This window comes from Mustela erminea, chromosome 3, assembly GCF_009829155.1.
Source record: "Mustela erminea isolate mMusErm1 chromosome 3, mMusErm1.Pri, whole genome shotgun sequence".
In the NCBI taxonomy this organism is placed as follows: Eukaryota; Metazoa; Chordata; class Mammalia; order Carnivora; family Mustelidae; genus Mustela; species Mustela erminea.
Genome location: NC_045616.1, coordinates 8,072,983 through 8,090,398, shown reverse-complemented (window position 1 = coordinate 8,090,398; position 17,416 = coordinate 8,072,983). Strand labels below are relative to the sequence as shown.

General features: G+C 60.8%; 1 pseudogene; it reads right to left on the bottom strand.

Annotated features, from left to right (window-relative positions):
* Positions 1-8,669: 8,669 nt before the first annotated feature.
* LOC116585788 overlaps positions 8,670-17,416 on the bottom strand; it is a 73,357-nt pseudogene continuing 64,610 nt past the window's right edge.

Here is a 17,416-nt window from a genome sequence, read left to right as displayed (position 1 = left end):
AAAGCCAGTGACCTTGACGGTTAGTGAAAATGCTCGTTCTGGTGGGTGCTGTGCTTTGAGAGGGAATTTGCCTGGTCCTCCCAAGTTGTCTGCAGGTCCGGCCCGCCGAGCACTGCAGGGCTGTCCTGCTGCCGGACCCTCCGCTGGGAAGCTGGACTCTGGAGCTATCCCTGGCCCAGGAGGGGACGTGGCCCTCGTGCACACAGGGCAGCCAGTCTTCCACGCGGCACCCTCCATGTTCACGCTGGGGTGGATGCCATGGGACCCCGGTCAGACGCTGAGCACGGGTCTGAGGGGCAGCCGCAGTTGTGCGCGCTATGGGATGACCACACCTGGCTGGCGTGTTTGGGTAGGAAGGCAGCCGGTGGGGGAGCGTGGCCCGGGTGGGGGAGGGTGCCTCGTGCAACCAGCCACCCCACCCTGTCCGGGCCTGCCCTGCCGCACCACCCTCTCCTCAGGGCTCCCCAGGTTCTGTGTCCTGACAGGGAGCTCTTGTTCCTGGCCCTTGGTGTCTCCCACCAGGTGACAGACTCTCTGGACCTTGGCACCCGCTACTACCCTGCCTTGGGCAGAACCGCAGCTGAGATGCAGGATAAGCCATGGTGCCATCGAGGCTGCCGCTATGTGCCGACAGAGTGGGGAGTTCATGGAGGACAGGCTGCACAGACACTGGGGGACCTTTCTGTGGCGTCACGGTCTCTGCCCCTGCGGCACCCCCCATAGGCTGCTTGTGTGAGGCAGACATGCGGTATCAGATTGCTTCTGGAATTTTCGGGATCACACTGTCCAGAGCCCGTGTGCCTGTGGTTGGGGTTCATCTTCCCAACGGCAATGAGTGTGGGCATCACACTCATGCTCTGTGGGACGGACGTGGGGTCGGTCACAGAAGGAAGGAGGAGCGCGTCCATCTCTGGCAGGGTGGGGTGTGGTGCTCGTGGAGCGAGGTTTGGTATGAAGTCCTCTCTCTGACGGGTTTCTGGACAGAAATTTGCTTTTTACTTACACATCCCGCTAATTTGCGCAGCTGCAGATTCAGCAACGGAAGCGACCCGGATGTTAAAATCAGTTCACCTCTTTGCCAAGACACTAGGTCGGGGGAGACATGGGGCTCTGACGTCCCACAGCCCCTCCTGGCGTCTGTCCCAATGAGAAGTTAGGGCACACACTGCTCTCCCTGTAGGTGAAGATGTCACAGTGTCATTTGCTGGGATTCCCCACATCCAAGGGACCATGAATCCATCCGGCCAGACCAATTCCCTCACTGCAGGGAGTGGAGCTTGCAGAGCCCCTGGCACAGGGCTCTGAAGGCCCCCCAGCTGGGCAGCAGGTGGAAGGAAGGCCAGTGACGTGGCTGATTCAGACAGCAGCTTTGAGGTGCCTTCACTTTCTGTTTGGGTCAGTGACCCCCACCCCCCAAGGTCCCCAAGCTGGAGCTGGCCCTCCTTGCTCTCATGGGGCCTGGAAAGGTGACCAGACCAGGGAACACCTTGCAGGCCAAGTGGTGACACCAGCCCCACAAGGGGAAGGGCCAGTGGCAGGCATGGGGTGCCTAGGACACCTTGCTCAGATTCTGCCTGGGAGCACCCCCAGGCCAAGGAACCCCCCTTGGTGGACCCGAAGGGCCCCCAGCTGTCCAGCACCTCCTTCCCCTGGGCTGTAAATCAGGGATATCTACTTTCCTCACTGCATAGTTTCCTTCTTCCTGGGAACACTTTGTCTCTGCTGCATGAGCACAGGGACTGGACGCCATCCAACTCCTCCATGCGGCCCTCCGCCATCCCCCTGCAGCGGGGGCCAGCGACCCCGAGAGCAAGCCCCACCCTTCTCTGCCTGACACCCGACCCCCAGCCACCAGGGCGGGATGCCTCGCAGGCCCGAGGGCTGGGGCGGGGGCGGGGCATTCTGGCGGGTGCGTGTGCGTGTGAAGATGTCTATGCCGGCCCCTCGTGGCCCCTGTGCTGCTGGGCTGTACGGGCCCTGGGCAGAGCTTCATGGGGCAGCTGTGTCCTTCAATCCTGCAAATGTTGACCAAGCCCCGCCTGAGGCCCCGGGTGCTGGAGGGCACTGCCCGCCCCCCCCCCCAGGAGCACAGGCCCTATGGCGGATGGTGCCAGAGGTGAACAGGGGCCCAGGGGCCCGGGGATGGGTTCTGTCTGCCCAGAAGGGGCTGGGCTGAGCCTGGGGAGAGGGGCCTGCTGGGGGCGGGGCCAGGAGAGGAGCCTCCCACCAGGCACGGAGGAGGGGCTGGTGGGGCCTGGGCTTGAGGCAGGCCCAGAAGGACCCCGGTGAGGGTTGAGGAAACTAGGGCTGTGGGAAGGGGTCCTCCGGCAGTGGGAGGGGCAGGCCTGTGGGCTCCCCAGCCACTGGGTCCCTTCCCTTTGGCGTCAGCCTCCAGCAAGGGGCTGGGCGTCTGTCCATGGGGTCTCCTGCTGTCCCCCACAGACCGCCCACACGGCTGGAACACCTTCAGGCATCAGGAACAGTCTGGGGACGCAGGAAGAACCCCGCCCCCTGCCGCTAAGGCCACCTTCAGTAGAACTGATTTTTTAAATTCAACCGTGTTTTTGAGGAAAGAAAAAGTACGTGAGGTAGGGCTGCCATCCGTGGAAAGGTGGGCGCAGGGAAGCCCCTGCTGGGTCTGTCAGAATCGGCAGCTTCTCTGCAGACCTGTGCCCCCAGGCAGAGGAGGCCCGGTGGCTGGTCGTGCTCCGGAAGCTGTGGCCCTGGGGAACGTGCAGAGGTGCCCACCATACCACGTCTCAGGGGTCGTCCTGGGTAGGAATCCTGTGCATTTGACCCCTTTGCGCCTGACTCGCAGGGAAGCTGCAGGAACACAGTACAACATTTGTCAGGCGCCCGGTTGCCACATGACCTCATGCGCTTATTATTTTAGCCTGAACATTTTTCTCCTTCATCTTCCGCTACCTTTAACGTGATATCTGCCTTGGGGACAATTTCCAGTGGGTCTGACCCAGCCGAAAGATGTTTCCTCCAGATTTGCCCTGGGGACACTGATGTGCCTGCAGACCCTGGTAGTGGCTTCCGCTGATGGTGGGCAGCCGGAAGCAATGGGGACAGGGTGCTCGTGGACAGCCAACACTGCCCACGGCAGCCACACAGTGTTCTGGTCGGGAGCCTGGTCTATGATTGGCCCATCCCCTCAAAGCCCTGTGGGGACTCAACTCAAATCCTCCCCTCCCCTCTCAGGCTCCCCGTCCCCTTACAGGCACTGCGTGACACACCTTCCTTCACCCAGAGGGGCCCACACTGCTCCCTCTTCCTCTGTGGCCTGGGCCGCTGACTTCCTGGGGCTCCAGGCCTGCTGTGGCCTTGGCCTGCAGCCTTGGCCCCGGAAGCCACCAGTGCATGGGGAGCATCTCTGCTGTGCAGCCACGTCCTTGAAGAAGGCTCCCCCGACCTCCATATTCCAGTGCCCATTCCTGTGGCTGCGGCTGCTGCTGGCCTCCCTGTTCCTGACCTCAGGGCATGGCTGTCACCCTGAAAGGATCTCAGAGCCCTTTGCTTACTGTTGTTGCATTGGTGACTGGGTTCAGCAGCCGAGTTCCCTGTGAGGGTGGAAAATTACAACAGGAAACCCAGATATGAGTCCCTTTCCAAAGACAGGGAATTGTTTTTCCCTCCTAAGTTGGGAGCCGGGCAGTTCTCATCCTCATACTCTCAAGGTGGCTTCTGGGGCTCCTGCCATTGTTCGTTCATTCCAAGCAGCAGGAAGAATGTAGGGCCAGGAGCAAAGCTTGGTCCCGAGACTTGCCAGAGAAATCTCCCACCCAAGCCCCCGCCCTGGTCACAAGGCATAGGACGCGGCCATCCTGAGGACACAGCACTGAGCACAGAGGCGTCCCCCCGTCTGCCCGCAGTGCTTGTTCAAGCGTTGGGGAAAGAGGAGGCACTTCCTGGTGGCTGTAGGTTACGGGCACCCCCACCCCGAGTGGCTCCGGGCCACGGGTGCAGGATAGAGGGTCATCTTGACAGACTCCCCAGTGCCACACACACCCTGGGGAGGTAGGTTGGCGGCTGCCTAGGTGCCCACTGGGTGAGGCTGTGTCAGTGTCCCCTGCAGCTGCTCTCACAATGGTGTGGGCAGGGCAGGACCACTCTGCAGGCTTGGATGTGGGGCTGGTCCCCCGGATGGTGGTTGAATGGCTGCGTCCCATGAGGGCACCGCCCAGGGTGGCTACCTTGGGCAGCATGAGAGCCTCATGGCTTCTCAGGACTCAGAGCCCTGTGCTTTTGCCTCGGGGCCGAGGCTCCCTGGTCTGAGCACGTCCGTGGGCGCCTGTCCCATCCCACCCCTCGGAGCTTGGCCGCCAGGCAGTCAGCTGCATGGCCTGGAGGGATCTGGGGAGCAGCTCTGTGTCCTCTGCCTGGCCTGGGAGAGGAGCGGGAATGGAAGGCCGTGTCCTCGTCTGGACGCACTATTCCTTCCTACTGGCTGGCAGCCGCCTTCAACCCCGCCACACACCAGACGCACTCGAACCGCATAACATCCCTCCCAGGGAGCGAAGGCGGCCAGAGGACTGGGGCACCCTTGGGGCCGTGGCTGCAGCCACTGGATGGGATGAGCATCCATGAGGAGCACTTGGGGGTGGGGGTGTCTCCACCTGTGGCAGGGACCTGATGTCCCTCTTCTGGAACCTGCCATGTAGTGACACATATGTCTCTGCCCAGGCAGGAAACGGAAACAGTCTCTGACACATATCTGGAGTGGAGAAAGGGTGGGCTCTGTCGCTTCTGGAACACCAACCCCCCACCCTGTGGTGCCAGCCCTGCGTCCCCTGGGCCTGGGTCAGGCTAGGTGGGCCAGGTCCCCATAGTCTGGGCTGCTGGGCGGGCTGCTTACATCCAGAGATGCTCTGAAGCCGCCGGAAAAGTCAGGAACGAGGCCAGTGCAGGACCCAGTGCCTCATGAGAGATGTGTGGGGACGGGCACTGGCCCACTGGAAGGGATAGTCTTTGTCTCGCCAACTGTGAGCCCAGCCACGCAGCCACAGCCCACCCCGTGCAAAGGCCTCCCTGAACCCGTGCCCAGGGGCCACAGCTTTCCATGGAGCTGAATTCTAGGCAAGTGTAGCCTCCCCTTGAATGCTTCCATGACAGGGAGCTCAACCCTCCACAGGCCTTCAACACTTGAGCTCAGCCGCAAACACCTGAATGTCCATTTTTAACATTGATCCAAAATAAGCTTTTCTGAAACTTCCATTCCTGGGTTCACCTGGGCTTTCACGTGTAGAATACGGATGAGCTCCCTCAGAACCCAGACCGTGGGCCAGGTACAGACTCTTCTATCACCAGCTGTAAGGGACTCCTCGATTACATGCAGCCCCGGGCCTTCGAGGAGGGATGGCTCTGAGGACACAGTTGCCTGTCCCTCCGCAGTGCAGATGTTGTCCTCCTCCTCGCTCGCACGCAGGCACCCACGGAGCTGAGAGCTCTCCCAGGCCGGAGAAGTCTCTGCAGACCGAGCGTCCACAGTAAACATCCCCAGTGCACATGAGGACGTGGGCGGGGTGGTCGCGGAGTCATCGCTGGCTGGTGCGGACGGGGGTGGGCGGCCACCCCTGCAAGCCGGAGCCTGCCTGTGGTCTTTCCACAGATGCTCTCCTGGGCAGCTCTGGAGGTCAGCGCTTGGCTGCTGGGCAGCTTCCTGACTGAGACCAGCCATCCACCCAGAGGCGGGCAGCTTTGCGCCGGAGGGCCTTGGCGGGATGTCTGTGTTGAAGGACAGGGTTGGAGCAGCGCTGGGGCGGAGGCAGGCTGGGTCGTCCTTCTGGGATGGGGAGAAGGGCTGGGGCCCCACTCACACAACCCCTGCCCCACAGTCTTCAGCTGCTGACCATGGGCCCTTGGAAGCACCAGCTCGGCCCACCTTGGACCTTGTTCGTGGTCCTGTGGGGACAGTGCTCTGTCCCCTTCCCATGACCAACTGTGGGACTCAGGGGGCCTCGGGAGGGAGAGGCTGGGGCCAGCAGAGCGGGGAAGGTGCTGGAGCAGAGTCCAGAGGAAGCCCAGTGCCCCTGAGACTCCTGGGAATGCTGGTCCGGGTCCGCAGACCCAATGGCCTGAGTCACCACCCTGGGGTTCTTGGTCTCCCATGCAGCCGCCACTGCTGAGGGGGGTGTGGATGGGGGCACAGACATGCTTGCTGTGGGGTGTGGCCTGGGGGAGCAACACAACCCCGGGCACGGCACCCATGAGGCAGTGCGCCCTTCAAACTGAGCCCGCAGCTAAGGGCCTGGGGCTGGGAGCCGAGGTGGCCTTTAGTCCAGGACGGGCACCCCGGGGTCTGTGGTGTCCTGCGGAGCTGACTCGGGGTCCCGCAGATGGACCCACCCCGCACACCGCCGGGATGAGCACACATGTCGTCCCAGATGCCGACACATGACGCGGACCCGGCTTCAGGGTGCAGCTGCGCGTCGCGTCACGGAAAAGCAGATGCGCAGAGCCCAGCCCCATGTTTGTGATGTGGCGAAGCGAGTGGGTTTCTTTGCTCACCTGAGGGTTGGGTAGGCTCCACCCTGGGGGTGGCTTCTACACAAGCTCTGGGAGTCACTGGCCTGAGGACGTGACTCGGGTTCACCTGCAGGAAGCAGAGTCTCGCTCACTGTCTCTCCCACTGTCTTGAAGGACTGGTCCCTCTGCCGTCACTTCCCACCGGAGCTCTGGAGGTTATTCCCGGGATCGTCCCCCTCCCAGCAGGGGCTGCAGGGGGGCTGTGGGGAGCAGAGAGGGAGAACCCCTGGCTGTGCTGGCTCATGGTCCTGCCTCTGGGCCACTCCCCCCCGCCGACCCCATGCATGTGGTGATTCATGGCAGGAGGAGCCGAGTGCCACCCTGGACGTAACTAGAGTTCACCTCGACACCCCCCCCCACTTCCACACCCAGGAGCACAGGTTTATAACCAAATTTTCTGGTAAAATATGCTTTTCTGGTTAGCAGGTCTGTTGGTCCCCATGGGTGTGAAGCATCTCCCGTCCAGGTCAGGACTCCCCGGGGAGCGGGACGAGACGGTGAGGGGGGAGCTGTGGTGTCACTCCTCGGGAGATGTCCCTGAACCCTGCAGGCACCAAACCGTCGTGGCCCACAGTGTTGCAGGGTGGCTTGTCTCAGGGGGTTGGGAACAGGCCCTCGCCCAGGAGGTGCACTGGGGCTGTAGGCCCTTCCTGGGCTTGGTGGGAGCGTCCCTCGCCCGCCGGACCGCGGTCTCTCTGGACGTGAAGCTGTGCGAGGAGATGCGGGGAAGCAGGGCAGCAGGCTGGTTTGAGGAAGCCTTTTGGGGTCCGCTGAGCTCCCGTGGGTCGTGCTGGGCACTGGGATGGCGTCTGGCTGCGGCAGACAGCCCCCGGCAGAAGCACATTTCTCTGACAACCAGGGTCCAAGCCAGGACACAAGCCTTCTGGTGACCCCACAGGACCCCCGAGATTCCAGCAGAATGACCAAGGCCAGAAGTTTAGGGAGGGAGGCCCTCTGCACCCCTCTGCTCATCCTCGTCCCCTACGCTGACCTCAGACTCCTCGATACACAGCTCGGGCTTCCCCTGCCAGAAGAGCTTCCTCCAACAGAACACAACATTTCGGGGTGGTAGACCTCACAGCAGAAGGACTTCGGGGAATCTCCCTTGACGTTCCAGCTAGAGCCGATTTTGCAGACGTGGGCCCACGGCTCCCCGGATCTCAGTGTGTGTCAGCACAGACCTCTGGCCGGGACACAGACCAGGGCGGGCGCCAGAGGCTCCACGTGTGAGCCTTCCTCCTCGGAGCAGCCACCTCATGCATGTGTGCGGGTGCAGAACTGGGGCCTGCGTCTGACCTTTCCACTGATCACGCCATTCGGCTTGTGGGTTTCTCTTGCACTCGGGCCGTCGGTGACCGTCCCCCACAGCACCATGCACCAGCCACATGCTGGCTCAGAAGGTGCATCCACTATGGGCCCCCCGGGGTTGGGCCCCATTTGCACCATGTGGCCATGGACGCTGAAAGCGCAGGCTCAGCTTCGTCAGAAACTGCCAGAAGGCTTTCCAAACCGGTTTTGCTGGTTTGCATCCCACTGGCGGTGGCAGGTCCCCGGGTCCCCGGATGTCCCCAGTTGGGGGACGCGGCCTCTCGGGCAGCCTGTGCACCGGCGTGGTCATGGCTGGTTGTCTGAACGCCCTCTCCCCGGGCCTGTCCTCACGTAGCCAGTCGGGTCTGTCGGCGGTTCCTGGTTCCGTGCGTGTTCCGCACAGCTGTCCTCCTTCAGGGACACATGCCCCGGCCCATTCCCTCACTTGCATCTCTCTTGGGCACCTGTCTCTTGTGCGGTTTTGGTCGAGTCCTACTTACCAACCCTCCCTTTATGGGCTTTTCCCATCCTGTTGGAGAAGTCTTGTGGACCATTAATATATCCCCATACGCCGTCCTCCAGAAACCTCATTCCCCCGACGTGCGGCTCGATCCGAGGACCCAGGACACCAGATCATGACCTGAGCTGAAGGCAGACGCTTAATGAATGAGCCCCCCAGGGGACCCTGGAAAGTAGTTTTAGGTAGAACACGCCCACGGGATGGTTGGCGCTTGTCCACACGTGTGTGCAGCTGACCTGGCCAACCCCTGGTCGGGGGGGTTGCTGCGTCTCAGTCGGGGCTGGACAGGTGTGGTCCCTGAAGCGCTGCTTCACCTGGTTTCCTGCGCCGAGACCACACAGTCGTGGTTCGTTGTCTGGGAGTGGGCCCATCGGCTGTTGTCCTCTTGAAGGCTGTCCTGGTTGTTCTCAGTCTGGTCCCTGCTGCCCGTCAGCCTGTCACTGCCTGCAAGGGAGCAAGGTCTGCCAGGAGTTTGATATGCTGTTGCACTGAGTCTGTAATTCAGTGTGGGCTCCACCGACATTTTTAACAACATTCAATCGTCTCATTCATAAATACGAAAACGTCCTACATTAACTTATGACTACATTAACTTATGACTTCTTTCAGTGATTTTTCTAAACGTTTGACACATTTTTGTCAGGCATATTTCCCTTTATTGCTATTTTGTGCTACTGTAAATGTTGTTTCTTAAAAAAATTAACTTTCTAGGGGTGCCTGGGTGGCTCAGTGGGTTAAGGCCTCTGCCTTCGGCTCAGGTCATGATCTCAAGGTCCTGGGATCGAGCCCCGCATCAGGCTCTCTCTGCTCTGTGGGGAGCCTGCTTCCCTTCCTCTCTCTCTGCCAGCCTTTCTGCCTACTTGTGATCTCTGTCAAATAAATAAGTAAAATCTTTAAAAAAAATTAACTTTCTAGCCATGTGCTCCCTGTATAAGGAAATGCAGCTCAATTTCGGACACTGGTGTCCAACCTTGATAAATTCAGTTAGTGATCCTAATGGCTTTTAAAAAATATTTTTAGGTTTCCCATATTTATGGTCTTTTCTATATGGAAGATCAGCTGTGTTTGTCTGCTACCAGTCCCCATGGCACTGGGCCTTGTTGGCCGCCAGCCTGGCGGGTCTCAGCTGAAAGCCCACGATCTCCCCTGCATACAGTCAGTGCTCAGTAATTACTTGTTGCTTGAGTATTTTTTAATCCAACTATTAAAGTAAACTTGGGTTTTTTATCTGCATTTAGTACCCTTTTAGAAATATTTCCCTTGCACTCTGTAAAGGTACCAAATGCCCACGTGGGCTTCCGTGGTCCTCAATGCAGAGTTCACCCAACCCAGACACAGGAGCGCTTTCCTGGGGCATTACTGACACTGTGTTTGTGACTCTAACGCTGAGTTCGAGGACACGGGTTAGTCCACGGTTAGTGGTGTCTTCACGTGGTACCATGTCTCCTCCCCGTTAACTGCATTTTGTGAAGGAACGCCTTCGCCGATGTTATTCCTCCCTCTGGAAGCTCCATGGGCCAAGGAAGGGGTGGGGACCCGGTTCTTGAGCGAATGTCCAACCTGGGTGCGGCCCAGGAGCCGCAGGCCCTTCTCTGGTTGGTCTGGACTGGCAGTGCACCCTCCCACTTCGGGAGCCCCTCTGTCCGAAACCATTCATCCTCTACCTTCCCTGTTGCCTCCGAGGTCAGGTTGTGACGTGGACCGTGGAGCTCTGTACTTGTGGGCAGTTGGATTGGCTGGTGGGGAGGGGTTGGCTGGTTGGGGGATGGCTGGCTGTGGGGGAGGGGGCCGACAGTGGGGAGGGCCTGGTGGGCTGGTAGGGGACCCACACTCCCTTCTGACTGTCATGAACTGATGGCCATTTGCTGTCTGCACATTTGGTCAACCAGAGTGACCACCAGCACCTGGTGACCAGTGCACAGTGGTCCTCCTCTCCTCCCTCACCTTCCATCTCAAGAAAAAGAAAACTCTGGAACCATGACGTAAGGATGCTCACTCTTTCATTAAGTCCCTTACTTCCATCTTATTATGAAATGTCCCAGGTTCTTAGGGACACCCAGGAGCAGTCCCTGAGCTGGAGCTCACCAGGGACGCGGGCAGTGTCCGCCGTTCCCAGGTCCCGGTGGTCTCTCAATGGCACATTTCCCTCGGTGACCCCTCGCGCCGTGGGTGGCTGCTTCACACTCAAACGGGAGCCGACAGCCTGCATGTCCGAGCGAGCGCCAGCGAGGACCCCCTGGAGATGCCGGGGGCTCTGTGACCCTTCTCCCCTGTCCCGGCTGCAGGTTTTGGTTTATTTCCTAGTTTAAGAGTCTTAGACTTGATGTGTCTTCTAGTTTGACAGTCCTCCACATTTGCATTATTTTAATCCTTTTTCTACTGGTTTTAATCATACTTATCAGAAAATTGAGCCTTAATTTGGGGCAGAAGTGGTTTTCCTGGTGATTTATTTCCCCAGGAACACATGTTGGCTATGCCCAGTTGGAGATGTCATGTCCATCATCTTCCCGGCAAACAGCAAAAGTCCCACGTAGAATTTCCTGTCACCATGACTCTCTCCCCTGTGTGTCCCTGGAGTTTGGGGATGCTTCTCTCGGGGGCCTGTGCCCATCCCCGGGCTTTCCTGTGATTCTGTCACCCTGGAACTTAGAGTCCCCTCAGCTGCATCACATTTCATCTCAGGGACTTTTCTAGGACAGGTGAGATCGTGGATGTCACACCTGTCTTGGGTACAAGGGTCCCAGTAGGTTAGAATTGTGACCAGTGATGCCTTTTTAAAAGATTTTATTTATTATTTGACAGGCAGAGATCACAAGCAGGCAGAGAGGCAGGCAGAGAGAGAGGAGGAAGCATGCTCCCCGCTGAGCAGAGAGCTCGATGCGGGGCTCGATTCCAGGACCCCGGGACCACGACCAGAGCCGAAGGCAGAGGCCTTAACCCACCAAGCCACCCAGGCGCCCGCTGATTGCTTGTTTTGATGGAACCGTGCCAGGGACGGTCCCTGCTCCTGCCCTGCCCCTCCCTCTGGCCTGCGTCTAGGGAGCTCTGCACGTCCTGCCTCCCACACGACAGGGCTCACGTGCCCCTATGTCTGGCACACTCTTCCTTTTCTCATGCTCTAGCCCCACATCTGCCTTTTTGCCCTTCCGGGGCTGCATCTCTGCTGTGATTCTACTCATTCTCTTTCTCAGAATTTCTAGGAACCTGTGCCAGTTGCTCATTTCTCGGTGTTAATTCCACACACCGTCCATAAAATTAAACCAAGCCTTCCCCGGGTCTTGTCAGTAAAGCCCGCAACAGCAAGCAACCAAGGGAGCTTGGAAAGCGTGTTGTTCCCGGGGTCGTGGCCACCCCTCGTGGGGACAGTCATGGTGTCACACTGCCTATGTGGATGCCACACTCAGGCCCTGGTGCCCCCATGCACACTGAGCAGAGAAAAGGGAAATTTCCTCTTCCTTTGGGTGACCAAGCTCATGGTGTCCTTGTCCCCAGGACCCCACTCTCCTGAGCTCTGCCGGGGTTTTGTCCATCAAGGACGCAGCCTACAGGGTGTGGTGGGCCAGGCCAGGGCGCTTTCCTGCTGGTTTTTCACAGCCCTCGGTTTCCGCGTAGCGCCTCCTGTCAGTCCCGCTGGTGGAAGGGGCGCTTGCGTGCCCATCCATGAACAGACTGGGCCGCACGGCCCGTCACCCACAGCTTCACTGCGGGTGCACCGCGGGCCCGTGTTCTAGAACCTTCTGAGGGCGGGCCAGCCTTACCCCAGGGGCGAAAGCCCACGAGCTCTGGCTGCACTCTCGCCTGCAGGTTAACACAGCACCTGCCTGACGCGTGTCCCGTTTGAGGCCCTCATCCAGTGCGGACCGTCACTCGTTCACGCTGACTCATGGCCGGCCGAGGGCGCCCACACTGGGAGGAGGCGCGTCTGATGCACGGATTTCTTCTGAGGCACCGCCAGGCCATGCTGCCTGGAACCGCCCACAGGGACCTCAGCCCTGGGACGCGTGGCCGGTTTAACCTGAGAACGCCTGCCAGCCGGCACAGTGCTCTCTGCCCTGCTCCGCGGTTCCCAGGAGGCAGCTGCCCGTGTCCTGAACCAAAATGGCGTTTTTTTCACGCAGGTAGTCTTCTCTCGTCAGGTGTGACACCCCAGAGCTTCACTCGCGGCCGCCCGGCCCTCCCGTCTCTCCCAGGTCCGTGCAGGAGCACAGCAAGCGAGCAGGTCCCCGGAGGCCCCCTGCCTCCGGCAGCCGCTCACCTCCCACGCTGCATGTGGGTTCATCATATGTTCAGTGACACACACCGCTCCAGACCCTGTGGAGATACAGGTGTTTGTACACCCAGCGTGCACCCTCCTGTCCGCCCCGGCCCTGTGTTCCGGCTGCAAACCCACACCCTTACCTCCTCACCGTCCCTCAGTTTCTGGGGCTCGTGCTCACTGCTGATGTTTTTTTAAGGAACACTTTTCCCCCCCAAAAAATAGCTTTTTCCCTAACAATTAAACATTCAAATGCCTGAGTCAGGGGGCGTCACCATGGACATGGGGCTCGGTCCACACAGGGTGCCAGTGGGCACAGGTGGTGGGAGGCGGGGTCACCCGCAGGGCCGTGAGAGCTGATGGGCAGGTGACCCTGGTGGGCAGGTGATCTGAGGAAAGCACCACGATCAGCATCTCCTTACATATGAATCCGGGGTCTCCGGCTCATGCTGACAGACACGCATGCTCTCTCCACGGCTGAAACTTAGGATGTCCTATCTCACGTTGCAAAGCCCCCATCCTCTCCAACTGCCTTGGACACCCTGAGACCCTGCGGGGGACACCAGCTTCGTGTCTCACCTGAGTGCTCCTCTCTGTTCTGGGCCAGCGGAGACACTTCTGCTGAGGATGGAGCTGTCCTGGTCCCCGCCACAGGCCCTGTGCCCTGGGCCCCACCTGGCCGCCCAGAGGTCGGCACGTGGCCAGTGTAGCCACAGCCCCAGGGAGCGGGGGCTGCTCCGGATGAAAGCCGCTGGCTTCCGGGCACACCCTGGGGCGAGCTCCAGAGGCTGCCAGACCAATTTCCGGAGGCCTGTGGAAATCTCATGGAGCTTTCTCCACCCTCTGAGAAAACAGCTTTTCCAGCTTCTGTTTTCATCTTTAGCAGGGCCAAGTTGTAGGATGGCTCTGGCTGCCACAGGCCAGTGTGGGGTACCTGCCAGAGGCTGCAGCAAGGCCCCTAGGTGACGCTTGCTGAACAGACCTGCCCCAAGCCCTGGCTAATACTCCACAGGGAACATGCTCGGCCCCATGAACCCCTGCACTGCGGCTCTGCACCTGGATTTTGCAGATGAGCGAACTACACTCAGAAAAGCAAAGCATCCTGCCCGAGGTCCAAGGCTAGGAGGCGGCAGCCCCACAGAGGGGGTGCTGGTCAGTGTACACAGCTGGCTCTCAGATGGGGTCCTGTTCTATGGCGGCTTCCGATTTCATTCTGACTGACCAGCTCACAGATCTAGAAATTCAGCTCTAGCTCACCCTGCAGGCCGGAACCCCAGCCGGGGGAATGCAGGCCTCTGCAACCCCGTGCTCAGCCCTGGGGACTTCCAGCGGAGTCCCAGGTGGGCGCAGACACAGGCCCACTGCCCTGCCCCTGACCTCTCTAGCCCGAAGACCTCCCTGGCATGCAGGTGGATTTTCATCATCCTCTGCTGTGGGGTAGCCGCGGCCACAGCCATGGGACCTGGGGTGGACATCATGTTTCTTGGGGACAGGATGTGGGCTCAGTTCCAGCCGCTTTGGCTTGCCAGCAATCAGCAGGCCTGGCGGCCGGGAAGCGGTGGGAGTCAGGGGCGGGGAAGGAGGGAATGAGCCTGTGGTCAGTACCCCACGCTCCATATGAAGCCCAGAGCAGCACCAAGCAGGCCCATCCCAGAGGGGACACCTTGCTGGCTCTGGAAAGTGGTGGAGGCCCTCTGCCCTCTGCCAGCAGCACATCTGAGTGCCCACCGAGGCCACACTCTGGACACAGACTTCCGAAGTGCCTGGTGGGTGATCACGCGTGCCAGAGAACTGACCATCTGGGCAGCAAGGGAGACATGCAAACATGGGACCTGCGATGCCTCAGGGAGACACAAAGCATCTGGAGGAAACAGAGAAACAGCCCAGGGCGGAGGTCACATGGGAGAAGGTGTGATGGGACACTTCCAAGCCATCCCGGACCCCCAGGGAAGGAAGGGAAGGAGGACATGCTGGACAGAAGGGTCCTGAGAAAAACTCCTGGCGTCGGGACCAGAAAGGCGCTCAGTCCTGGGGCCCCCGCAGCTTCTTCATGTGCGCGCGTGCTCTCACCCCTGACCAGGACCCTCTCGGAGCAGTGGTGAGTGCTGGTAGGCATGACTGGGTCCCGGGGAGAATGGCTCCAGAGCTCAGGAAAGACCATCCAGGACGGGCGGCAAGGGCCCAGAGCAGTGCCAGCAGTGCTGGGGAGCTCTTCCTCTCACAGCAAAGCTGTCTCGTCTTCGTGGGGCCAGCCCTGGGGACCACAGACTGCCTGTCTCAGCAAATGTGAATTCAAGGCCACTCTGGTTTCCCTATATGCTCCCCGGAGTGGGCAGGACTCAGCGTTGATTGCAGAACCTTCCAGAAGGGAGGGTGAGGTGTTGAGAGCAGGGTCTGGGGGTTTGGGATTCATGCGTCTTTCCGTGCCTCATTCTTCTCTTGTGCCAACGGGGAGGAAGTGGCTCCTGCTTCTGTGTGCATCTCCCGTCCTGAGAGCGGGGTCTCTGCAGCAGCAGGGAGCACGCAGATCCCACACCTCGCCCTCCTGCCGTGAGCAGGGTGGGTGGTGAGGACCAGAGTGAGTGCTGGGTGCCCCGCCCCCACCTGCCCGCTCATGTTAAAGCCCCTGTGGGAGCGGGAGCCCTACTCATCTACCCGGCCTGGAGCAGCCAGCAAGCACGGGGTGCCCCCATCATCCCCCTCGGCTCCTTCCTTCCAGGGTCCCTCCCGAGGGCCACCAGCAGCAGAGGCCCCGACTCCAGAACAAAGCCCCCCGTTGCAGCGGGTGCAATGGTGTTTGCAGTGGCCCCCCTACCTCTGTGGCTGGAGGAGCTGCCAACACATGCTCCCCTCTGGCCTCGCCCAGTGGGGAGGGTCAAGAGAGGAGAGGATGCGAGCCCCGGGGAGGTCACGGCCCCTGTGGCGGTCTTGGTGGGAGCTCAGCCTCGGGCTGTGGCAGCTCTGCAGACAGACCTGAGCACCTCGCCCCATGTCAGGGGCTTTCCCTGGCTGATCGGGCAGAAGATGACGGATCACACAAGGCCTAGCAGGCCATGAGGGCACTGGGGCCCTCACTGACCCAGCCCGTTCTGACAGCCTCGCCTGCCCCTCCCACCTTTCCTGTGCCTGGAATCTGAGCCTCAACCCCCAGGAGGTGCTCATTTCCCAGGCGTCCCCTGGCTTGGGCAGGAGACAGATGTGCTGACAAAGGTCCCCTGTCCTCATATTCACCTGCCTGTTCCCAAGGGGCCCTGCCCAAGAACCCGGGAGGGCAGAGGAACAGCGACTGTTCCTTTGATGGAGACGTCCACACCGGCAGGACATATGCGTGTCGCTCACGACCGGATGCTGGCCATCCCGTGGTCAGGACAGGGACTGGCCGGATGCTGGGCAGGCTCTGCCTGGACAGGTGCGGTCTCACCTGTTGGATCCCTGTACGGCCAGGCGGACGTGGTAGAGGACTGGCAGGCATCCTGGGCCCCAGTGAAGGTGAGCAAACCCCTGCCCACTGGCCTGGGCAGCTCCTCGTGGTGGAGCCCGAACCGGTCTTTACTCCTCCTCTCAGGGGGAGAGGCCAGTTCACGGGGACAGTGGTGGGTGACCTCACATCTGGGCTTGCAGCTGGTCTCTGCTCAGACTCCACGGCCCTGTCCACCTTCTGGTCCCGCCTGGAGCGTTGGGGGACCTGCTCCGGCTCAGAAGCACTAGCGTGGGGAGGGCCCGGCGACCATGCCACCCCAGGGACACCCGTCTGTCCACGTGCTGTCGCTTCCCTTGTTAGCACAGCCGCGTGGGGATCACCTCATGAGGGCCGGCACCTGCCGGCAGCCTCGCCCACGGGCCGTGCTCTGGGGGCCACCAGCATAAACCCCAGGTCAAACCACACAGAAAAGTTCTGCCAAACCAGTGAACACACGGCCACGCCCCAGACAGTCCACCCTTCTTCTCCAGGACCTGAAACCGCACAAAGAAAATGCCCACAAGCCTGCTGCTGGGGGCTGGGAATCCCCCCCTTCCCCTCTCCTTGGGGAGTGGCCTACCCTCCCCGTCTCAGTCCCCGCCCCGCCCCTCCATCGGGCGTGGCCTCCAAGCCCCGCCCCCCAGAGGCCGCGGGTCCCTCCTGTGCAGAGCCAGGCCTGTGCCGGTCCCCTGGTCGCCTGCCCCACAGAGGGCATGGGAGTTCCTTTTGGCGCGAATTTGCTGCGCGGCGTAGAGGACTCACGTGAAGCAGGAGCTCGAGCTCTGGGCAGAGGCAGAGACCGCGGAGCCTCCCCGGGGCCTGCCCCGGGGGTTCCAGGTGCAGCGGGCGTGTGGAGGTCGGGGTGCCTGGAGGTCAGGGGAACCGGAGCTCAGGGAGTGTGGATGTTGGGGTGCATGGGGGGTCGGGGCTCTTGGAGGTCAGGTCAGGGTCCGCGTGCAGTGAGTCTCCATCCCCACCTGGTTTGCCCAGGGAGGCAGCAGGCGTCCCCCGTGGGTCCCCAGCACACGCAGCTGTGTCCACACGACCGGCTCCTCAGCTTCAGACTAGGCACCTGCTTTGGCTTCCGGTGGAGGCTGGGTGTCCTGGCTGCCGGGAGGGGACGCTGAACCAGGGATGGGACGCTGGACCAGGGCCGGGACCCACCCTTGCAGGCGGCCCCACCCAAAGGGCCACGCTGCTGGGACTCCGATCGACCAGGCGTCCTCAGTGCTGCCGCAGCAGGCGCGTGTTCCAGCCCCTCGGCCAGAAATCACTGTCTGTGCCGCAGTTTCTTCCTGGTCAGATGCGGAAGGAATGAGCTGGGAGGCTCTGCTCAGACCAC